We start from the raw sequence: 19,317 nt of genomic DNA, 5'->3' as shown, positions 1-19,317 counted from the left end.
CTTTATTACGATATCTAAAACCCAATGGTACAAAAACAGTCTATTTCAGTCTATGGGCATAACTGAATATCAGAGTATAAGGACACTGTTTAGCCCAGCGACTTTCGCCAACGACCATACCACGCTGAATACATCGGTTCTCATCCGATCACCGAAATTAAGCAGCGTCGGGCGCGGTTAGTACTTAGATGAGGGACCGCTTGGGAACACCGCGTGTTGTTGGCCTCGTCCACAACTTTTTGCTGCCTGCTGCCTGCTGCCTGCTGCCTTCTTAGTTTTTATTCTAGCATTATTGGCTATTGGCTACAAATCAGAATGAAAACTTTGTTCACCTAATTTCAAATTTTGTCTTCCACTCATTAATCTTTTATATCTTTATTACGATATCTAAAACCCAATGGTACAAAAACAGTCTATTTCAGTCTATGGGCATAACTGAATATCAGAGTATAAGGACACTGTTTAGCCCAGCGACTTTCGCCAACGACCATACCACGCTGAATACATCGGTTCTCGTCCGATCACCGAAATTAAGCACCGTCGGGCGCGGTTAGTACTTAGATGGGGGACCGCTTGGGAACACCGCGTGTTGTTGGCCTCGTCCACAACTTTTTGCTGCCTGCTGCCTGCTGCCTTCTTAGTTTTTATTCTAGCATTATTGGCTATTGGCTACAAATCAGAATGAAAACTTTGTTCACCTAATTTCAAATTTTGTCTTCCACTCATTAATCTTTTATATCTTTATTACGATATCTAAAACCCAATGGTACAAAAACAGTCTATTTCAGTCTATGGGCATAACTGAATATCAGAGTATAAGGACACTGTTTAGCCCAGCGACTTTCGCCAACGACCATACCACGCTGAATACATCGGTTCTCGTCCGATCACCGAAATTAAGCAGCGTCGGGCGCGGTTAGTACTTAGATGGGGGACCGCTTGGGAACACCGCGTGTTGTTGGCCTCGTCCACAACTTTTTGCTGCCTGCTGCCTGCTGCCTGCTGCCTTCTTAGTTTTTATTCTAGCATTATTGGCTATTGGCTACAAATCAGAATGAAAACTTTGTTCACCTAATTTCAAATTTTGTCTTCCACTCATTAATCTTTTATATCTTTATTACGATATCTAAAACCCAATGGTACAAAAACAGTCTATTTCAGTCTATGGGCATAACTGAATATCAGAGTATAAGGACACTGTTTAGCCCAGCGACTTTCGCCAACGACCATACCACGCTGAATACATCGGTTCTCGTCCGATCACCGAAATTAAGCACCGTCGGGCGCGGTTAGTACTTAGATGAGGGACCGCTTGGGAACACCGCGTGTTGTTGGCCTCGTCCACAACTTTTTGCTGCCTGCTGCCTTCTTAGTTTTTATTCTAGCATTATTGGCTATTGGCTACAAATCAGAAAGAAAACTTTGTTCACCTAATTTCAAATTTTGTCTTCCACTCATTAATCTTTTATATCTTTATTACGATATCTAAAACCCAATGGTACAAAAACAGTCTATTTCAGTCTATGGGCATAACTGAATATCAGAGTATAAGGACACTGTTTAGCCCAGCGACTTTCGCCAACGACCATACCACGCTGAATACATCGGTTCTCGTCCGATCACCGAAATTAAGCAGCGTCGGGCGCGGTTAGTACTTAGATGGGGGACCGCTTGGGAACACCGCGTGTTGTTGGCCTCGTCCACAACTTTTTGCTGCCTGCTGCCTTCTTAGTTTTTATTCTAGCATTATTGGCTATTGGCTACAAATCAGAATGAAAACTTTGTTCACCTAATTTCAAATTTTGTCTTCCACTCATTAATCTTTTATATCTTTATTACGATATCTAAAACCCAATGGTACAAAAACAGTCTATTTCAGTCTATGGGCATAACTGAATATCAGAGTATAAGGACACTGTTTAGCCCAGCGACTTTCGCCAACGACCATACCACGCTGAATACATCGGTTCTCGTCCGATCACCGAAATTAAGCAGCGTCGGGCGCGGTTAGTACTTAGATGGGGGACCGCTTGGGAACACCGCGTGTTGTTGGCCTCGTCCACAACTTTTTGCTGCCTGCTGCCTTCTTAGTTTTTATTCTAGCATTATTGGCTATTGGCTACAAATCAGAATGAAAACTTTGTTCACTTAATTTCAAATTTTGTCTTCCACTCATTAATCTTTTATATCTTTATTACGATATCTAAAACCCAATGGTACAAAAACAGTCTATTTCAGTCTATGGGCATAACTGAATATCAGAGTATAAGGACACTGTTTAGCCCAGCGACTTTCGCCAACGACCATACCACGCTGAATACATCGGTTCTCGTCCGATCACCGAAATTAAGCAGCGTCGGGCGCGGTTAGTACTTAGATGGGGGACCGCTTGGGAACACCGCGTGTTGTTGGCCTCGTCCACAACTTTTTGCTGCCTGCTGCCTGCTGCCTGCTGCCTTCTTAGTTTTTATTCTAGCATTATTGGCTATTGGCTACAAATCAGAATGAAAACTTTGTTCACCTAATTTCAAATTTTGTCTTCCACTCATTAATCTTTTATATCTTTATTACGATATCTAAAACCCAATGGTACAAAAACAGTCTATTTCAGTCTATGGGCATAACTGAATATCAGAGTATAAGGACACTGTTTAGCCCAGCGACTTTCGCCAACGACCATACCACGCTGAATACATCGGTTCTCGTCCGATCACCGAAATTAAGCAGCGTCGGGCGCGGTTAGTACTTAGATGGGGGACCGCTTGGGAACACCGCGTGTTGTTGGCCTCGTCCACAACTTTTTGCTGCCTGCTGCCTTCTTAGTTTTTATTCTAGCATTATTGGCTATTGGCTACAAATCAGAAAGAAAACTTTGTTCACCTAATTTCAAATTTTGTCTTCCACTCATTAATCTTTTATATCTTTATTACGATATCTAAAACCCAATGGTACAAAAACAGTCTATTTCAGTCTATGGGCATAACTGAATATCAGAGTATAAGGACACTGTTTAGCCCAGCGACTTTCGCCAACGACCATACCACGCTGAATACATCGGTTCTCGTCCGATCACCGAAATTAAGCAGCGTCGGGCGCGGTTAGTACTTAGATGAGGGACCGCTTGGGAACACCGCGTGTTGTTGGCCTCGTCCGCAACTTTTTGCTGCCTGCTGCCTTCTTAGTTTTTATTCTAGCATTATTGGCTATTGGCTACAAATCAGAATGAAAACTTTGTTCACCTAATTTCAAATTTTGTCTTCCACTCATTAATCTTTTATATCTTTATTACGATATCTAAAACCCAATGGTACAAAAACAGTCTATTTCAGTCTATGGGCATAACTGAATATCAGAGTATAAGGACACTGTTTAGCCCAGCGACTTTCGCCAACGACCATACCACGCTGAATACATCGGTTCTCGTCCGATCACCGAAATTAAGCAGCGTCGGGCGCGGTTAGTACTTAGATGAGGGACCGCTTGGGAACACCGCGTGTTGTTGGCCTCGTCCACAACTTTTTGCTGCCTGCTGCCTGCTGCCTTCTTAGTTTTTATTCTAGCATTATTGGCTATTGGCTACAAATCAGAATGAAAACTTTGTTCACCTAATTTCAAATTTTGTCTTCCACTCATTAATCTTTTATATCTTTATTACGATATCTAAAACCCAATGGTACAAAAACAGTCTATTTCAGTCTATGGGCATAACTGAATATCAGAGTATAAGGACACTGTTTAGCCCAGCGACTTTCGCCAACGACCATACCACGCTGAATACATCGGTTCTCGTCCGATCACCGAAATTAAGCAGCGTCGGGCGCGGTTAGTACTTAGATGGGGGACCGCTTGGGAACACCGCGTGTTGTTGGCCTCGTCCACAACTTTTTGCTGCCTGCTGCCTGCTGCCTTCTTAGTTTTTATTCTAGCATTATTGGCTATTGGCTACAAATCAGAATGAAAACTTTGTTCACCTAATTTCAAATTTTGTCTTCCACTCATTAATCTTTTATATCTTTATTACGATATCTAAAACCCAATGGTACAAAAACAGTCTATTTCAGTCTATGGGCATAACTGAATATCAGAGTATAAGGACACTGTTTAGCCCAGCGACTTTCGCCAACGACCATACCACGCTGAATACATCGGTTCTCGTCCGATCACCGAAATTAAGCAGCGTCGGGCGCGGTTAGTACTTAGATGGGGGACCGCTTGGGAACACCGCGTGTTGTTGGCCTCGTCCACAACTTTTTGCTGCCTGCTGCCTTCTTAGTTTTTATTCTAGCATTATTGGCTATTGGCTACAAATCAGAATGAAAACTTTGTTCACTTAATTTCAAATTTTGTCTTCCACTCATTAATCTTTTATATCTTTATTACGATATCTAAAACCCAATGGTACAAAAACAGTCTATTTCAGTCTATGGGCATAACTGAATATCAGAGTATAAGGACACTGTTTAGCCCAGCGACTTTCGCCAACGACCATACCACGCTGAATACATCGGTTCTCGTCCGATCACCGAAATTAAGCAGCGTCGGGCGCGGTTAGTACTTAGATGGGGGACCGCTTGGGAACACCGCGTGTTGTTGGCCTCGTCCACAACTTTTTGCTGCCTGCTGCCTGCTGCCTGCTGCCTTCTTAGTTTTTATTCTAGCATTATTGGCTATTGGCTACAAATCAGAATGAAAACTTTGTTCACCTAATTTCAAATTTTGTCTTCCACTCATTAATCTTTTATATCTTTATTACGATATCTAAAACCCAATGGTACAAAAACAGTCTATTTCAGTCTATGGGCATAACTGAATATCAGAGTATAAGGACACTGTTTAGCCCAGCGACTTTCGCCAACGACCATACCACGCTGAATACATCGGTTCTCGTCCGATCACCGAAATTAAGCAGCGTCGGGCGCGGTTAGTACTTAGATGGGGGACCGCTTGGGAACACCGCGTGTTGTTGGCCTCGTCCACAACTTTTTGCTGCCTGCTGCCTTCTTAGTTTTTATTCTAGCATTATTGGCTATTGGCTACAAATCAGAAAGAAAACTTTGTTCACCTAATTTCAAATTTTGTCTTCCACTCATTAATCTTTTATATCTTTATTACGATATCTAAAACCCAATGGTACAAAAACAGTCTATTTCAGTCTATGGGCATAACTGAATATCAGAGTATAAGGACACTGTTTAGCCCAGCGACTTTCGCCAACGACCATACCACGCTGAATACATCGGTTCTCGTCCGATCACCGAAATTAAGCAGCGTCGGGCGCGGTTAGTACTTAGATGAGGGACCGCTTGGGAACACCGCGTGTTGTTGGCCTCGTCCGCAACTTTTTGCTGCCTGCTGCCTTCTTAGTTTTTATTCTAGCATTATTGGCTATTGGCTACAAATCAGAATGAAAACTTTGTTCACCTAATTTCAAATTTTGTCTTCCACTCATTAATCTTTTATATCTTTATTACGATATCTAAAACCCAATGGTACAAAAACAGTCTATTTCAGTCTATGGGCATAACTGAATATCAGAGTATAAGGACACTGTTTAGCCCAGCGACTTTCGCCAACGACCATACCACGCTGAATACATCGGTTCTCGTCCGATCACCGAAATTAAGCAGCGTCGGGCGCGGTTAGTACTTAGATGAGGGACCGCTTGGGAACACCGCGTGTTGTTGGCCTCGTCCACAACTTTTTGCTGCCTGCTGCCTGCTGCCTTCTTAGTTTTTATTCTAGCATTATTGGCTATTGGCTACAAATCAGAATGAAAACTTTGTTCACCTAATTTCAAATTTTGTCTTCCACTCATTAATCTTTTATATCTTTATTACGATATCTAAAACCCAATGGTACAAAAACAGTCTATTTCAGTCTATGGGCATAACTGAATATCAGAGTATAAGGACACTGTTTAGCCCAGCGACTTTCGCCAACGACCATACCACGCTGAATACATCGGTTCTCGTCCGATCACCGAAATTAAGCAGCGTCGGGCGCGGTTAGTACTTAGATGAGGGACCGCTTGGGAACACCGCGTGTTGTTGGCCTCGTCCGCAACTTTTTGCTGCCTGCTGCCTTCTTAGTTTTTATTCTAGCATTATTGGCTATTGGCTACAAATCAGAATGAAAACTTTGTTCACCTAATTTCAAATTTTGTCTTCCACTCATTAATCTTTTATATCTTTATTACGATATCTAAAACCCAATGGTACAAAAACAGTCTATTTCAGTCTATGGGCATAACTGAATATCAGAGTATAAGGACACTGTTTAGCCCAGCGACTTTCGCCAACGACCATACCACGCTGAATACATCGGTTCTCGTCCGATCACCGAAATTAAGCAGCGTCGGGCGCGGTTAGTACTTAGATGGGGGACCGCTTGGGAACACCGCGTGTTGTTGGCCTCGTCCACAACTTTTTGCTGCCTGCTGCCTGCTGCCTGCTGCCTTCTTAGTTTTTATTCTAGCATTATTGGCTATTGGCTACAAATCAGAATGAAAACTTTGTTCACCTAATTTCAAATTTTGTCTTCCACTCATTAATCTTTTATATCTTTATTACGATATCTAAAACCCAATGGTACAAAAACAGTCTATTTCAGTCTATGGGCATAACTGAATATCAGAGTATAAGGACACTGTTTAGCCCAGCGACTTTCGCCAACGACCATACCACGCTGAATACATCGGTTCTCGTCCGATCACCGAAATTAAGCACCGTCGGGCGCGGTTAGTACTTAGATGAGGGACCGCTTGGGAACACCGCGTGTTGTTGGCCTCGTCCACAACTTTTTGCTGCCTGCTGCCTGCTGCCTTCTTAGTTTTTATTCTAGCATTATTGGCTATTGGCTACAAATCAGAAAGAAAACTTTGTTCACCTAATTTCAAATTTTGTCTTCCACTCATTAATCTTTTATATCTTTATTACGATATCTAAAACCCAATGGTACAAAAACAGTCTATTTCAGTCTATGGGCATAACTGAATATCAGAGTATAAGGACACTGTTTAGCCCAGCGACTTTCGCCAACGACCATACCACGCTGAATACATCGGTTCTCGTCCGATCACCGAAATTAAGCAGCGTCGGGCGCGGTTAGTACTTAGATGGGGGACCGCTTGGGAACACCGCGTGTTGTTGGCCTCGTCCACAACTTTTTGCTGCCTGCTGCCTTCTTAGTTTTTATTCTAGCATTATTGGCTATTGGCTACAAATCAGAATGAAAACTTTGTTCACCTAATTTCAAATTTTGTCTTCCACTCATTAATCTTTTATATCTTTATTACGATATCTAAAACCCAATGGTACAAAAACAGTCTATTTCAGTCTATGGGCATAACTGAATATCAGAGTATAAGGACACTGTTTAGCCCAGCGACTTTCGCCAACGACCATACCACGCTGAATACATCGGTTCTCGTCCGATCACCGAAATTAAGCAGCGTCGGGCGCGGTTAGTACTTAGATGGGGGACCGCTTGGGAACACCGCGTGTTGTTGGCCTCGTCCACAACTTTTTGCTGCCTGCTGCCTTCTTAGTTTTTATTCTAGCATTATTGGCTATTGGCTACAAATCAGAATGAAAACTTTGTTCACTTAATTTCAAATTTTGTCTTCCACTCATTAATCTTTTATATCTTTATTACGATATCTAAAACCCAATGGTACAAAAACAGTCTATTTCAGTCTATGGGCATAACTGAATATCAGAGTATAAGGACACTGTTTAGCCCAGCGACTTTCGCCAACGACCATACCACGCTGAATACATCGGTTCTCGTCCGATCACCGAAATTAAGCAGCGTCGGGCGCGGTTAGTACTTAGATGGGGGACCGCTTGGGAACACCGCGTGTTGTTGGCCTCGTCCACAACTTTTTGCTGCCTGCTGCCTGCTGCCTGCTGCCTTCTTAGTTTTTATTCTAGCATTATTGGCTATTGGCTACAAATCAGAATGAAAACTTTGTTCACCTAATTTCAAATTTTGTCTTCCACTCATTAATCTTTTATATCTTTATTACGATATCTAAAACCCAATGGTACAAAAACAGTCTATTTCAGTCTATGGGCATAACTGAATATCAGAGTATAAGGACACTGTTTAGCCCAGCGACTTTCGCCAACGACCATACCACGCTGAATACATCGGTTCTCGTCCGATCACCGAAATTAAGCAGCGTCGGGCGCGGTTAGTACTTAGATGGGGGACCGCTTGGGAACACCGCGTGTTGTTGGCCTCGTCCACAACTTTTTGCTGCCTGCTGCCTTCTTAGTTTTTATTCTAGCATTATTGGCTATTGGCTACAAATCAGAAAGAAAACTTTGTTCACCTAATTTCAAATTTTGTCTTCCACTCATTAATCTTTTATATCTTTATTACGATATCTAAAACCCAATGGTACAAAAACAGTCTATTTCAGTCTATGGGCATAACTGAATATCAGAGTATAAGGACACTGTTTAGCCCAGCGACTTTCGCCAACGACCATACCACGCTGAATACATCGGTTCTCGTCCGATCACCGAAATTAAGCAGCGTCGGGCGCGGTTAGTACTTAGATGGGGGACCGCTTGGGAACACCGCGTGTTGTTGGCCTCGTCCACAACTTTTTGCTGCCTGCTGCCTGCTGCCTTCTTAGTTTTTATTCTAGCATTATTGGCTATTGGCTACAAATCAGAATGAAAACTTTGTTCACCTAATTTCAAATTTTGTCTTCCACTCATTAATCTTTTATATCTTTATTACGATATCTAAAACCCAATGGTACAAAAACAGTCTATTTCAGTCTATGGGCATAACTGAATATCAGAGTATAAGGACACTGTTTAGCCCAGCGACTTTCGCCAACGACCATACCACGCTGAATACATCGGTTCTCGTCCGATCACCGAAATTAAGCAGCGTCGGGCGCGGTTAGTACTTAGATGAGGGACCGCTTGGGAACACCGCGTGTTGTTGGCCTCGTCCGCAACTTTTTGCTGCCTGCTGCCTTCTTAGTTTTTATTCTAGCATTATTGGCTATTGGCTACAAATCAGAATGAAAACTTTGTTCACCTAATTTCAAATTTTGTCTTCCACTCATTAATCTTTTATATCTTTATTACGATATCTAAAACCCAATGGTACAAAAACAGTCTATTTCAGTCTATGGGCATAACTGAATATCAGAGTATAAGGACACTGTTTAGCCCAGCGACTTTCGCCAACGACCATACCACGCTGAATACATCGGTTCTCGTCCGATCACCGAAATTAAGCAGCGTCGGGCGCGGTTAGTACTTAGATGGGGACCGCTTGGGAACACCGCGTGTTGTTGGCCTCGTCCACAACTTTTTGCTGCCTGCTGCCTGCTGCCTGCTGCCTTCTTAGTTTTTATTCTAGCATTATTGGCTATTGGCTACAAATCAGAATGAAAACTTTGTTCACCTAATTTCAAATTTTGTCTTCCACTCATTAATCTTTTATATCTTTATTACGATATCTAAAACCCAATGGTACAAAAACAGTCTATTTCAGTCTATGGGCATAACTGAATATCAGAGTATAAGGACACTGTTTAGCCCAGCGACTTTCGCCAACGACCATACCACGCTGAATACATCGGTTCTCGTCCGATCACCGAAATTAAGCAGCGTCGGGCGCGGTTAGTACTTAGATGGGGGACCGCTTGGGAACACCGCGTGTTGTTGGCCTCGTCCACAACTTTTTGCTGCCTGCTGCCTTCTTAGTTTTTATTCTAGCATTATTGGCTATTGGCTACAAATCAGAATGAAAACTTTGTTCACCTAATTTCAAATTTTGTCTTCCACTCATTAATCTTTTATATCTTTATTACGATATCTAAAACCCAATGGTACAAAAACAGTCTATTTCAGTCTATGGGCATAACTGAATATCAGAGTATAAGGACACTGTTTAGCCCAGCGACTTTCGCCAACGACCATACCACGCTGAATACATCGGTTCTCGTCCGATCACCGAAATTAAGCAGCGTCGGGCGCGGTTAGTACTTAGATGGGGGACCGCTTGGGAACACCGCGTGTTGTTGGCCTCGTCCACAACTTTTTGCTGCCTGCTGCCTGCTGCCTGCTGCCTTCTTAGTTTTTATTCTAGCATTATTGGCTATTGGCTACAAATCAGAATGAAAACTTTGTTCACCTAATTTCAAATTTTGTCTTCCACTCATTAATCTTTTATATCTTTATTACGATATCTAAAACCCAATGGTACAAAAACAGTCTATTTCAGTCTATGGGCATAACTGAATATCAGAGTATAAGGACACTGTTTAGCCCAGCGACTTTCGCCAACGACCATACCACGCTGAATACATCGGTTCTCGTCCGATCACCGAAATTAAGCAGCGTCGGGCGCGGTTAGTACTTAGATGGGGGACCGCTTGGGAACACCGCGTGTTGTTGGCCTCGTCCACAACTTTTTGCTGCCTGCTGCCTTCTTAGTTTTTATTCTAGCATTATTGGCTATTGGCTACAAATCAGAAAGAAAACTTTGTTCACCTAATTTCAAATTTTGTCTTCCACTCATTAATCTTTTATATCTTTATTACGATATCTAAAACCCAATGGTACAAAAACAGTCTATTTCAGTCTATGGGCATAACTGAATATCAGAGTATAAGGACACTGTTTAGCCCAGCGACTTTCGCCAACGACCATACCACGCTGAATACATCGGTTCTCGTCCGATCACCGAAATTAAGCAGCGTCGGGCGCGGTTAGTACTTAGATGGGGGACCGCTTGGGAACACCGCGTGTTGTTGGCCTCGTCCACAACTTTTTGCTGCCTGCTGCCTGCTGCCTGCTGCCTTCTTAGTTTTTATTCTAGCATTATTGGCTATTGGCTACAAATCAGAATGAAAACTTTGTTCACCTAATTTCAAATTTTGTCTTCCACTCATTAATCTTTTATATCTTTATTACGATATCTAAAACCCAATGGTACAAAAACAGTCTATTTCAGTCTATGGGCATAACTGAATATCAGAGTATAAGGACACTGTTTAGCCCAGCGACTTTCGCCAACGACCATACCACGCTGAATACATCGGTTCTCGTCCGATCACCGAAATTAAGCAGCGTCGGGCGCGGTTAGTACTTAGATGAGGGACCGCTTGGGAACACCGCGTGTTGTTGGCCTCGTCCGCAACTTTTTGCTGCCTGCTGCCTTCTTAGTTTTTATTCTAGCATTATTGGCTATTGGCTACAAATCAGAATGAAAACTTTGTTCACCTAATTTCAAATTTTGTCTTCCACTCATTAATCTTTTATATCTTTATTACGATATCTAAAACCCAATGGTACAAAAACAGTCTATTTCAGTCTATGGGCATAACTGAATATCAGAGTATAAGGACACTGTTTAGCCCAGCGACTTTCGCCAACGACCATACCACGCTGAATACATCGGTTCTCGTCCGATCACCGAAATTAAGCAGCGTCGGGCGCGGTTAGTACTTAGATGGGGACCGCTTGGGAACACCGCGTGTTGTTGGCCTCGTCCACAACTTTTTGCTGCCTGCTGCCTGCTGCCTGCTGCCTTCTTAGTTTTTATTCTAGCATTATTGGCTATTGGCTACAAATCAGAATGAAAACTTTGTTCACCTAATTTCAAATTTTGTCTTCCACTCATTAATCTTTTATATCTTTATTACGATATCTAAAACCCAATGGTACAAAAACAGTCTATTTCAGTCTATGGGCATAACTGAATATCAGAGTATAAGGACACTGTTTAGCCCAGCGACTTTCGCCAACGACCATACCACGCTGAATACATCGGTTCTCGTCCGATCACCGAAATTAAGCACCGTCGGGCGCGGTTAGTACTTAGATGAGGGACCGCTTGGGAACACCGCGTGTTGTTGGCCTCGTCCACAACTTTTTGCTGCCTGCTGCCTTCTTAGTTTTTATTCTAGCATTATTGGCTATTGGCTACAAATCAGAAAGAAAACTTTGTTCACCTAATTTCAAATTTTGTCTTCCACTCATTAATCTTTTATATCTTTATTACGATATCTAAAACCCAATGGTACAAAAACAGTCTATTTCAGTCTATGGGCATAACTGAATATCAGAGTATAAGGACACTGTTTAGCCCAGCGACTTTCGCCAACGACCATACCACGCTGAATACATCGGTTCTCGTCCGATCACCGAAATTAAGCAGCGTCGGGCGCGGTTAGTACTTAGATGGGGGACCGCTTGGGAACACCGCGTGTTGTTGGCCTCGTCCACAACTTTTTGCTGCCTGCTGCCTGCTGCCTTCTTAGTTTTTATTCTAGCATTATTGGCTATTGGCTACAAATCAGAATGAAAACTTTGTTCACCTAATTTCAAATTTTGTCTTCCACTCATTAATCTTTTATATCTTTATTACGATATCTAAAACCCAATGGTACAAAAACAGTCTATTTCAGTCTATGGGCATAACTGAATATCAGAGTATAAGGACACTGTTTAGCCCAGCGACTTTCGCCAACGACCATACCACGCTGAATACATCGGTTCTCGTCCGATCACCGAAATTAAGCAGCGTCGGGCGCGGTTAGTACTTAGATGAGGGACCGCTTGGGAACACCGCGTGTTGTTGGCCTCGTCCACAACTTTTTGCTGCCTGCTGCCTTCTTAGTTTTTATTCTAGCATTATTGGCTATTGGCTACAAATCAGAAAGAAAACTTTGTTCACCTAATTTCAAATTTTGTCTTCCACTCATTAATCTTTTATATCTTTATTACGATATCTAAAACCCAATGGTACAAAAACAGTCTATTTCAGTCTATGGGCATAACTGAATATCAGAGTATAAGGACACTGTTTAGCCCAGCCACTTTCGCCAACGACCATACCACGCTGAATACATCGGTTCTCGTCCGATCACCGAAATTAAGCAGCGTCGGGCGCGGTTAGTACTTAGATGGGGGACCGCTTGGGAACACCGCGTGTTGTTGGCCTCGTCCACAACTTTTTGCTGCCTGCTGCCTTCTTAGTTTTTATTCTAGCATTATTGGCTATTGGCTACAAATCAGAATGAAAACTTTGTTCACCTAATTTCAAATTTTGTCTTCCACTCATTAATCTTTTATATCTTTATTACGATATCTAAAACCCAATGGTACAAAAACAGTCTATTTCAGTCTATGGGCATAACTGAATATCAGAGTATAAGGACACTGTTTAGCCCAGCGACTTTCGCCAACGACCATACCACGCTGAATACATCGGTTCTCATCCGATCACCGAAATTAAGCAGCGTCGGGCGCGGTTAGTACTTAGATGAGGGACCGCTTGGGAACACCGCGTGTTGTTGGCCTCGTCCACAACTTTTTGCTGCCTGCTGCCTGCTGCCTGCTGCCTTCTTAGTTTTTATTCTAGCATTATTGGCTATTGGCTACAAATCAGAATGAAAACTTTGTTCACCTAATTTCAAATTTTGTCTTCCACTCATTAATCTTTTATATCTTTATTACGATATCTAAAACCCAATGGTACAAAAACAGTCTATTTCAGTCTATGGGCATAACTGAATATCAGAGTATAAGGACACTGTTTAGCCCAGCGACTTTCGCCAACGACCATACCACGCTGAATACATCGGTTCTCGTCCGATCACCGAAATTAAGCAGCGTCGGGCGCGGTTAGTACTTAGATGGGGGACCGCTTGGGAACACCGCGTGTTGTTGGCCTCGTCCACAACTTTTTGCTGCCTGCTGCCTGCTGCCTTCTTAGTTTTTATTCTAGCATTATTGGCTATTGGCTACAAATCAGAATGAAAACTTTGTTCACCTAATTTCAAATTTTGTCTTCCACTCATTAATCTTTTATATCTTTATTACGATATCTAAAACCCAATGGTACAAAAACAGTCTATTTCAGTCTATGGGCATAACTGAATATCAGAGTATAAGGACACTGTTTAGCCCAGCGACTTTCGCCAACGACCATACCACGCTGAATACATCGGTTCTCGTCCGATCACCGAAATTAAGCAGCGTCGGGCGCGGTTAGTACTTAGATGAGGGACCGCTTGGGAACACCGCGTGTTGTTGGCCTCGTCCACAACTTTTTGCTGCATGCTGCCTGCTGCCTTCTTAGTTTTTATTCTAGCATTATTGGCTATTGGCTACAAATCAGAATGAAAACTTTGTTCACCTAATTTCAAATTTTGTCTTCCACTCATTAATCTTTTATATCTTTATTACGATATCTAAAACCCAATGGTACAAAAACAGTCTATTTCAGTCTATGGGCATAACTGAATATCAGAGTATAAGGACACTGTTTAGCCCAGCGACTTTCGCCAACGACCATACCACGCTGAATACATCGGTTCTCGTCCGATCACCGAAATTAAGCAGCGTCGGGCGCGGTTAGTACTTAGATGGGGGACCGCTTGGGAACACCGCGTGTTGTTGGCCTCGTCCACAACTTTTTGCTGCCTGCTGCCTGCTGCCTGCTGCCTTCTTAGTTTTTATTCTAGCATTATTGGCTATTGGCTACAAATCAGAATGAAAACTTTGTTCACCTAATTTCAAATTTTGTCTTCCACTCATTAATCTTTTATATCTTTATTACGATATCTAAAACCCAATGGTACAAAAACAGTCTATTTCAGTCTATGGGCATAACTGAATATCAGAGTATAAGGACACTGTTTAGCCCAGCGACTTTCGCCAACGACCATACCACGCTGAATACATCGGTTCTCGTCCGATCACCGAAATTAAGCAGCGTCGGGCGCGGTTAGTACTTAGATGAGGAACCGCTTGGGAACACCGCGTGTTGTTGGCCTCGTCCACAACTTTTTGCTGCCTGCTGCCTTCTTAGTTTTTATTCTAGCATTATTGGCTATTGGCTACAAATCAGAATGAAAACTTTGTTCACCTAATTTCAAATTTTGTCTTCCACTCATTAATCTTTTATATCTTTATTACGATATCTAAAACCCAATGGTACAAAAACAGTCTATTTCAGTCTATGGGCATAACTGAATATCAGAGTATAAGGACACTGTTTAGCCCAGCGACTTTCGCCAACGACCATACCACGCTGAATACATCGGTTCTCGTCCGATCACCGAAATTAAGCAGCGTCGGGCGCGGTTAGTAACTTAGATGGGGGACCGCTTGGGAACACCGCGTGTTGTTGGCCTCGTCCACAACTTTTTGCTGCCTGCTGCCTTCTTAGTTTTTATTCTAGCATTATTGGCTATTGGCTACAAATCAGAATGAAAACTTTGTTCACCTAATTTCAAATTTTGTCTTCCACTCATTAATCTTTTATATCTTTATTACGATATCTAAAACCCAATGGTACAAAAACAGTCTATTTCAGTCTATGGGCATAACTGAATATCAGAGTATAAGGACACTGTTTAGCCCAGCGACTTTCGCCAACGACCATACCACGCTGAATACATCGGTTCTCGTCCGATCACCGAAATTAAGCACCGTCGGGCGCGGTTAGTACTTAGATGAGGGACCGCTTGGGAACACCGCGTGTTGTTGGCCTCGTCCACAACTTTTTGCTGCCTGCTGCCTTCTTAGTTTTTATTCTAGCATTATTGGCTATTGGCTACAAATCAGAAAGAAAACTTTGTTCACCTAATTTCAAATTTTGTCTTCCACTCATTAATCTTTTATATCTTTATTACGATATCTAAAACCCAATGGTACAAAAACAGTCTATTTCAGTCTATGGGCATAACTGAATATCAGAGTATAAGGACACTGTTTAGCCCAGCGACTTTCGCCAACGACCATACCACGCTGAATACATCGGTTCTCGTCCGATCACCGAAATTAAGCAGCGTCGGGCGCGGTTAGTACTTAGATGGGGGACCGCTTGGGAACACCGCGTGTTGTTGGCCTCGTCCACAACTTTTTGCTGCCTGCTGCCTGCTGCCTTCTTAGTTTTTATTCTAGCATTATTGGCTATTGGCTACAAATCAGAATGAAAACTTTGTTCACCTAATTTCAAATTTTGTCTTCCACTCATTAATCTTTTATATCTTTATTACGATATCTAAAACCCAATGGTACAAAAACAGTCTATTTCAGTCTATGGGCATAACTGAATATCAGAGTATAAGGACACTGTTTAGCCCAGCGACTTTCGCCAACGACCATACCACGCTGAATACATCGGTTCTCGTCCGATCACCGAAATTAAGCACCGTCGGGCGCGGTTAGTACTTAGATGAGGGACCGCTTGGGAACACCGCGTGTTGTTGGCCTCGTCCACAACTTTTTGCTGCCTGCTGCCTTCTTAGTTTTTATTCTAGCATTATTGGCTATTGGCTACAAATCAGAAAGAAAACTTTGTTCACCTAATTTCAAATTTTGTCTTCCACTCATTAATCTTTTATATCTTTATTACGATATCTAAAACCCAATGGTACAAAAACAGTCTATTTCAGTCTATGGGCATAACTGAATATCAGAGTATAAGGACACTGTTTAGCCCAGCGACTTTCGCCAACGACCATACCACGCTGAATACATCGGTTCTCGTCCGATCACCGAAATTAAGCAGCGTCGGGCGCGGTTAGTACTTAGATGGGGGACCGCTTGGGAACACCGCGTGTTGTTGGCCTCGTCCACAACTTTTTGCTGCCTGCTGCCTTCTTAGTTTTTATTCTAGCATTATTGGCTATTGGCTACAAATCAGAAAGAAAACTTTGTTCACCTAATTTCAAATTTTGTCTTCCACTCATTAATCTTTTATATCTTTATTACGATATCTAAAACCCAATGGTACAAAAACAGTCTATTTCAGTCTATGGGCATAACTGAATATCAGAGTATAAGGACACTGTTTAGCCCAGCCACTTTCGCCAACGACCATACCACGCTGAATACATCGGTTCTCGTCCGATCACCGAAATTAAGCAGCGTCGGGCGCGGTTAGTACTTAGATGAGGGACCGCTTGGGAACACCGCGTGTTGTTGGCCTCGTCCACAACTTTTTGCTGCCTGCTGCCTGCTGCCTTCTTAGTTTTTATTCTAGCATTATTGGCTATTGGCTACAAATCAGAATGAAAACTTTGTTCACCTAATTTCAAATTTTGTCTTCCACTCATTAATCTTTTATATCTTTATTACGATATCTAAAACCCAATGGTACAAAAACAGTCTATTTCAGTCTATGGGCATAACTGAATATCAGAGTATAAGGACACTGTTTAGCCCAGCGACTTTCGCCAACGACCATACCACGCTGAATACATCGGTTCTCGTCCGATCACCGAAATTAAGCAGCGTCGGGCGCGGTTAGTACTTAGATGAGGGACCGCTTGGGAACACCGCGTGTTGTTGGCCTCGTCCACAACTTTTTGCTGCCTGCTGCCTGCTGCCTTCTTAGTTTTTATTCTAGCATTATTGGCTATTGGCTACAAATCAGAATGAAAACTTTGTTCACCTAATTTCAAATTTTGTCTTCCACTCATTAATCTTTTATATCTTTATTACGATATCTAAAACCCAATGGTACAAAAACAGTCTATTTCAGTCTATGGGCATAACTGAATATCAGAGTATAAGGACACTGTTTAGCCCAGCGACTTTCGCCAACGACCATACCACGCTGAATACATCGGTTCTCGTCCGATCACCGAAATTAAGCAGCGTCGGGCGCGGTTAGTACTTAGATGAGGGACCGCTTGGGAACACCGCGTGTTGTTGGCCTCGTCCACAACTGTTTGCTGCCTGCTGCCTGCTGCCTGCTGCCTTCTTAGTTTTTATTCTAGCATTATTGGCTATTGGCTACAAATCAGAATGAAAACTTTGTTCACCTAATTTCAAATTTTGTCTTCCACTCATTAATCTTTTATATCTTTATTACGATATCTAAAACCCAATGGTACAAAAACAGTCTATTTCAGTCTATGGGCATAACTGAATATCAGAGTATAAGGACACTGTTTAGCCCAGCGACTTTCGCCAACGACCATACCACGCTGAATACATCGGTTCTCGTCCGATCACCGAAATTAAGCAGCGTCGGGCGCGGTTAGTATTTAGATGAGGGACCGCTTGGGAACACCGCGTGTTGTTGGCCTCGTCCACAACTTTTTGCTGCCTGCTGCCTGCTGCCTTCTTAGTTTTTATTCTAGCATTATTGGCTATTGGCTACAAATCAGAATGAAAACTTTGTTCACCTAATTTCAAATTTTGCCTTCCACTCATTAATCTTTTATATCTTTATTACGATATCTAAAACCCAATGGTACAAAAACAGTCTATTTCAGTCTATGGGCATAACTGAATATCAGAGTATAAGGACACTGTTTAGCCCAGCGACTTTCGCCAACGACCATACCACGCTGAATACATCGGTTCTCGTCCGATCACCGAAATTAAGCAGCGTCGGGCGCGGTTAGTACTTAGATGGGGGACCGCTTGGGAACACCGCGTGTTGTTGGCCTCGTCCACAACTTTTTGCTGCCTGCTGCCTTCTTAGTTTTTATTCTAGCATTATTGGCTATTGGCTACAAATCAGAATGAAAACTTTGTTCACCTAATTTCAAATTTTGTCTTCCACTCATTAATCTTTTATATCTTTATTACGATATCTAAAACCTAATGGTACAAAAACAGTCTATTTCAGTCTATGGGCATAACTGAATATCAGAGTATAAGGACACTGTTTAGCCCAGCGACTTTCGCCAACGACCATACCACGCTGAATACATCGGTTCTCGTCCGATCACCGAAATTAAGCAGCGTCGGGCGCGGTTAGTACTTAGATGAGGGACCGCTTGGGAACACCGCGTGTTGTTTGGCCTCGTCCACAACTTTTTGCTGCCTGCTGCCTTCTTAGTTTTTATTCCAGCATTATTGGCTATTGGCTACAAATCAGAATGAAAACTTTGTTCACCTAATTTCAAATTTTGTCTTCCACTTATTAATCTTTTATATCTTTATTACGATATCTAAAACCCAATGGTACAAAAACAGTCTATTTCAGTCTATGGGCATAACTGAATATCAGAGTATAAGGACACTGTTTAGCCCAGCGACTTTCGCCAACGACCATACCACGCTGAATACATCGGTTCTCGTCCGATCACCGAAATTAAGCAGCGTCGGGCGCGGTTAGTACTTAGATGGGGGACCGCTTGGGAACACCGCGTGTTGTTGGCCTCGTCCACAACTTTTTGCTGCCTGCTGCCTGCTGCCTTCTTAGTTTTTATTCTAGCATTATTGGCTATTGGCTACAAATCAGAAAGAAAACTTTGTTCACCTAATTTCAAATTTTGTCTTCCACTTATTAATCTTTTATATCTTTATTACG

General features: G+C 42.3%; 47 non-coding genes and 6 pseudogenes across 47 annotated transcripts; all 53 read left to right on the top strand.

Moving 5' to 3' along the window:
- Positions 1–106: 106 nt before the first annotated feature.
- On the top strand, positions 107–225 carry LOC6609997. The gene has a single exon (XR_048452.2). It is a non-coding gene; the product is annotated as a 5S ribosomal RNA (ribosomal RNA).
- A 254-nt stretch (positions 226–479) lies between these two features.
- Positions 480–598, top strand: LOC6621869. The gene has a single exon (XR_048857.2). It is a non-coding gene; the product is annotated as a 5S ribosomal RNA (ribosomal RNA).
- A 247-nt stretch (positions 599–845) lies between these two features.
- LOC6621868 lies at positions 846–964 on the top strand. The gene has a single exon (XR_048858.1). It is a non-coding gene; the product is annotated as a 5S ribosomal RNA (ribosomal RNA).
- Positions 965–1,218: 254 nt separating this feature from the next.
- On the top strand, positions 1,219–1,337 carry LOC116800744 (annotated as a pseudogene).
- Positions 1,338–1,577: 240 nt separating this feature from the next.
- On the top strand, positions 1,578–1,696 carry LOC116800767. Its single transcript, XR_004361623.1, has one exon. It is a non-coding gene; the product is annotated as a 5S ribosomal RNA (ribosomal RNA).
- Positions 1,697–1,936: 240 nt separating this feature from the next.
- Positions 1,937–2,055, top strand: LOC116800766. The gene has a single exon (XR_004361622.1). It is a non-coding gene; the product is annotated as a 5S ribosomal RNA (ribosomal RNA).
- A 240-nt stretch (positions 2,056–2,295) lies between these two features.
- LOC116800764 lies at positions 2,296–2,414 on the top strand. The gene has a single exon (XR_004361620.1). It is a non-coding gene; the product is annotated as a 5S ribosomal RNA (ribosomal RNA).
- Positions 2,415–2,668: 254 nt separating this feature from the next.
- On the top strand, positions 2,669–2,787 carry LOC116800763. The gene has a single exon (XR_004361619.1). It is a non-coding gene; the product is annotated as a 5S ribosomal RNA (ribosomal RNA).
- Positions 2,788–3,027: 240 nt separating this feature from the next.
- On the top strand, positions 3,028–3,146 carry LOC116800727. The gene has a single exon (XR_004361589.1). It is a non-coding gene; the product is annotated as a 5S ribosomal RNA (ribosomal RNA).
- A 240-nt stretch (positions 3,147–3,386) lies between these two features.
- LOC116800726 lies at positions 3,387–3,505 on the top strand. The gene has a single exon (XR_004361588.1). It is a non-coding gene; the product is annotated as a 5S ribosomal RNA (ribosomal RNA).
- Positions 3,506–3,752: 247 nt separating this feature from the next.
- Positions 3,753–3,871, top strand: LOC116800762. Its single transcript, XR_004361618.1, has one exon. It is a non-coding gene; the product is annotated as a 5S ribosomal RNA (ribosomal RNA).
- A 247-nt stretch (positions 3,872–4,118) lies between these two features.
- LOC116800761 lies at positions 4,119–4,237 on the top strand. The gene has a single exon (XR_004361617.1). It is a non-coding gene; the product is annotated as a 5S ribosomal RNA (ribosomal RNA).
- Positions 4,238–4,477: 240 nt separating this feature from the next.
- On the top strand, positions 4,478–4,596 carry LOC116800760. The gene has a single exon (XR_004361616.1). It is a non-coding gene; the product is annotated as a 5S ribosomal RNA (ribosomal RNA).
- A 254-nt stretch (positions 4,597–4,850) lies between these two features.
- Positions 4,851–4,969, top strand: LOC116800759. Its single transcript, XR_004361615.1, has one exon. It is a non-coding gene; the product is annotated as a 5S ribosomal RNA (ribosomal RNA).
- Positions 4,970–5,209: 240 nt separating this feature from the next.
- LOC116800725 lies at positions 5,210–5,328 on the top strand. Its single transcript, XR_004361587.1, has one exon. It is a non-coding gene; the product is annotated as a 5S ribosomal RNA (ribosomal RNA).
- Positions 5,329–5,568: 240 nt separating this feature from the next.
- LOC116800724 lies at positions 5,569–5,687 on the top strand. The gene has a single exon (XR_004361586.1). It is a non-coding gene; the product is annotated as a 5S ribosomal RNA (ribosomal RNA).
- Positions 5,688–5,934: 247 nt separating this feature from the next.
- Positions 5,935–6,053, top strand: LOC116800723. Its single transcript, XR_004361585.1, has one exon. It is a non-coding gene; the product is annotated as a 5S ribosomal RNA (ribosomal RNA).
- A 240-nt stretch (positions 6,054–6,293) lies between these two features.
- On the top strand, positions 6,294–6,412 carry LOC116800758. The gene has a single exon (XR_004361614.1). It is a non-coding gene; the product is annotated as a 5S ribosomal RNA (ribosomal RNA).
- Positions 6,413–6,666: 254 nt separating this feature from the next.
- On the top strand, positions 6,667–6,785 carry LOC116800743 (annotated as a pseudogene).
- A 247-nt stretch (positions 6,786–7,032) lies between these two features.
- LOC116800757 lies at positions 7,033–7,151 on the top strand. Its single transcript, XR_004361613.1, has one exon. It is a non-coding gene; the product is annotated as a 5S ribosomal RNA (ribosomal RNA).
- Positions 7,152–7,391: 240 nt separating this feature from the next.
- LOC116800756 lies at positions 7,392–7,510 on the top strand. Its single transcript, XR_004361612.1, has one exon. It is a non-coding gene; the product is annotated as a 5S ribosomal RNA (ribosomal RNA).
- A 240-nt stretch (positions 7,511–7,750) lies between these two features.
- LOC116800755 lies at positions 7,751–7,869 on the top strand. Its single transcript, XR_004361611.1, has one exon. It is a non-coding gene; the product is annotated as a 5S ribosomal RNA (ribosomal RNA).
- A 254-nt stretch (positions 7,870–8,123) lies between these two features.
- LOC116800754 lies at positions 8,124–8,242 on the top strand. The gene has a single exon (XR_004361610.1). It is a non-coding gene; the product is annotated as a 5S ribosomal RNA (ribosomal RNA).
- A 240-nt stretch (positions 8,243–8,482) lies between these two features.
- On the top strand, positions 8,483–8,601 carry LOC116800753. The gene has a single exon (XR_004361609.1). It is a non-coding gene; the product is annotated as a 5S ribosomal RNA (ribosomal RNA).
- A 247-nt stretch (positions 8,602–8,848) lies between these two features.
- Positions 8,849–8,967, top strand: LOC116800722. Its single transcript, XR_004361584.1, has one exon. It is a non-coding gene; the product is annotated as a 5S ribosomal RNA (ribosomal RNA).
- A 240-nt stretch (positions 8,968–9,207) lies between these two features.
- On the top strand, positions 9,208–9,325 carry LOC116800732. Its single transcript, XR_004361594.1, has one exon. It is a non-coding gene; the product is annotated as a 5S ribosomal RNA (ribosomal RNA).
- Positions 9,326–9,579: 254 nt separating this feature from the next.
- LOC116800752 lies at positions 9,580–9,698 on the top strand. The gene has a single exon (XR_004361608.1). It is a non-coding gene; the product is annotated as a 5S ribosomal RNA (ribosomal RNA).
- Positions 9,699–9,938: 240 nt separating this feature from the next.
- Positions 9,939–10,057, top strand: LOC116800748. The gene has a single exon (XR_004361604.1). It is a non-coding gene; the product is annotated as a 5S ribosomal RNA (ribosomal RNA).
- A 254-nt stretch (positions 10,058–10,311) lies between these two features.
- Positions 10,312–10,430, top strand: LOC116800747. Its single transcript, XR_004361603.1, has one exon. It is a non-coding gene; the product is annotated as a 5S ribosomal RNA (ribosomal RNA).
- A 240-nt stretch (positions 10,431–10,670) lies between these two features.
- Positions 10,671–10,789, top strand: LOC116800746. The gene has a single exon (XR_004361602.1). It is a non-coding gene; the product is annotated as a 5S ribosomal RNA (ribosomal RNA).
- A 254-nt stretch (positions 10,790–11,043) lies between these two features.
- LOC116800720 lies at positions 11,044–11,162 on the top strand. Its single transcript, XR_004361582.1, has one exon. It is a non-coding gene; the product is annotated as a 5S ribosomal RNA (ribosomal RNA).
- Positions 11,163–11,402: 240 nt separating this feature from the next.
- LOC116800730 lies at positions 11,403–11,520 on the top strand. The gene has a single exon (XR_004361592.1). It is a non-coding gene; the product is annotated as a 5S ribosomal RNA (ribosomal RNA).
- A 254-nt stretch (positions 11,521–11,774) lies between these two features.
- Positions 11,775–11,893, top strand: LOC116800742 (annotated as a pseudogene).
- A 240-nt stretch (positions 11,894–12,133) lies between these two features.
- LOC116800741 lies at positions 12,134–12,252 on the top strand. Its single transcript, XR_004361601.1, has one exon. It is a non-coding gene; the product is annotated as a 5S ribosomal RNA (ribosomal RNA).
- A 247-nt stretch (positions 12,253–12,499) lies between these two features.
- On the top strand, positions 12,500–12,618 carry LOC116800719. Its single transcript, XR_004361581.1, has one exon. It is a non-coding gene; the product is annotated as a 5S ribosomal RNA (ribosomal RNA).
- A 240-nt stretch (positions 12,619–12,858) lies between these two features.
- On the top strand, positions 12,859–12,977 carry LOC116800731. The gene has a single exon (XR_004361593.1). It is a non-coding gene; the product is annotated as a 5S ribosomal RNA (ribosomal RNA).
- A 240-nt stretch (positions 12,978–13,217) lies between these two features.
- On the top strand, positions 13,218–13,336 carry LOC116800716. The gene has a single exon (XR_004361578.1). It is a non-coding gene; the product is annotated as a 5S ribosomal RNA (ribosomal RNA).
- A 254-nt stretch (positions 13,337–13,590) lies between these two features.
- LOC116800721 lies at positions 13,591–13,709 on the top strand. The gene has a single exon (XR_004361583.1). It is a non-coding gene; the product is annotated as a 5S ribosomal RNA (ribosomal RNA).
- A 247-nt stretch (positions 13,710–13,956) lies between these two features.
- Positions 13,957–14,075, top strand: LOC116800718. The gene has a single exon (XR_004361580.1). It is a non-coding gene; the product is annotated as a 5S ribosomal RNA (ribosomal RNA).
- Positions 14,076–14,322: 247 nt separating this feature from the next.
- Positions 14,323–14,441, top strand: LOC116800715. Its single transcript, XR_004361577.1, has one exon. It is a non-coding gene; the product is annotated as a 5S ribosomal RNA (ribosomal RNA).
- A 254-nt stretch (positions 14,442–14,695) lies between these two features.
- Positions 14,696–14,814, top strand: LOC116800736. The gene has a single exon (XR_004361598.1). It is a non-coding gene; the product is annotated as a 5S ribosomal RNA (ribosomal RNA).
- A 240-nt stretch (positions 14,815–15,054) lies between these two features.
- Positions 15,055–15,174, top strand: LOC116800737. Its single transcript, XR_004361599.1, has one exon. It is a non-coding gene; the product is annotated as a 5S ribosomal RNA (ribosomal RNA).
- A 240-nt stretch (positions 15,175–15,414) lies between these two features.
- On the top strand, positions 15,415–15,533 carry LOC116800740 (annotated as a pseudogene).
- A 240-nt stretch (positions 15,534–15,773) lies between these two features.
- LOC116800780 lies at positions 15,774–15,892 on the top strand. The gene has a single exon (XR_004361636.1). It is a non-coding gene; the product is annotated as a 5S ribosomal RNA (ribosomal RNA).
- A 247-nt stretch (positions 15,893–16,139) lies between these two features.
- Positions 16,140–16,258, top strand: LOC116800739 (annotated as a pseudogene).
- Positions 16,259–16,498: 240 nt separating this feature from the next.
- On the top strand, positions 16,499–16,617 carry LOC116800772. Its single transcript, XR_004361628.1, has one exon. It is a non-coding gene; the product is annotated as a 5S ribosomal RNA (ribosomal RNA).
- A 240-nt stretch (positions 16,618–16,857) lies between these two features.
- Positions 16,858–16,976, top strand: LOC116800717. Its single transcript, XR_004361579.1, has one exon. It is a non-coding gene; the product is annotated as a 5S ribosomal RNA (ribosomal RNA).
- A 247-nt stretch (positions 16,977–17,223) lies between these two features.
- LOC6621879 lies at positions 17,224–17,342 on the top strand. Its single transcript, XR_048859.2, has one exon. It is a non-coding gene; the product is annotated as a 5S ribosomal RNA (ribosomal RNA).
- Positions 17,343–17,589: 247 nt separating this feature from the next.
- LOC6621111 lies at positions 17,590–17,708 on the top strand. Its single transcript, XR_048755.2, has one exon. It is a non-coding gene; the product is annotated as a 5S ribosomal RNA (ribosomal RNA).
- Positions 17,709–17,962: 254 nt separating this feature from the next.
- LOC6621115 lies at positions 17,963–18,081 on the top strand. Its single transcript, XR_048754.2, has one exon. It is a non-coding gene; the product is annotated as a 5S ribosomal RNA (ribosomal RNA).
- Positions 18,082–18,328: 247 nt separating this feature from the next.
- LOC116800765 lies at positions 18,329–18,447 on the top strand. The gene has a single exon (XR_004361621.1). It is a non-coding gene; the product is annotated as a 5S ribosomal RNA (ribosomal RNA).
- A 240-nt stretch (positions 18,448–18,687) lies between these two features.
- On the top strand, positions 18,688–18,806 carry LOC116800745 (annotated as a pseudogene).
- Positions 18,807–19,047: 241 nt separating this feature from the next.
- Positions 19,048–19,166, top strand: LOC6621559. Its single transcript, XR_048801.2, has one exon. It is a non-coding gene; the product is annotated as a 5S ribosomal RNA (ribosomal RNA).
- The last annotated feature ends 151 nt before the right edge of the window (positions 19,167–19,317 follow it).

Source organism: Drosophila sechellia, chromosome 2R (genome assembly GCF_004382195.2).
Source record: "Drosophila sechellia strain sech25 chromosome 2R, ASM438219v1, whole genome shotgun sequence".
In the NCBI taxonomy this organism is placed as follows: domain Eukaryota; kingdom Metazoa; phylum Arthropoda; class Insecta; order Diptera; family Drosophilidae; genus Drosophila; species Drosophila sechellia.
This window is presented reverse-complemented; position numbering and strand designations above follow the sequence as displayed.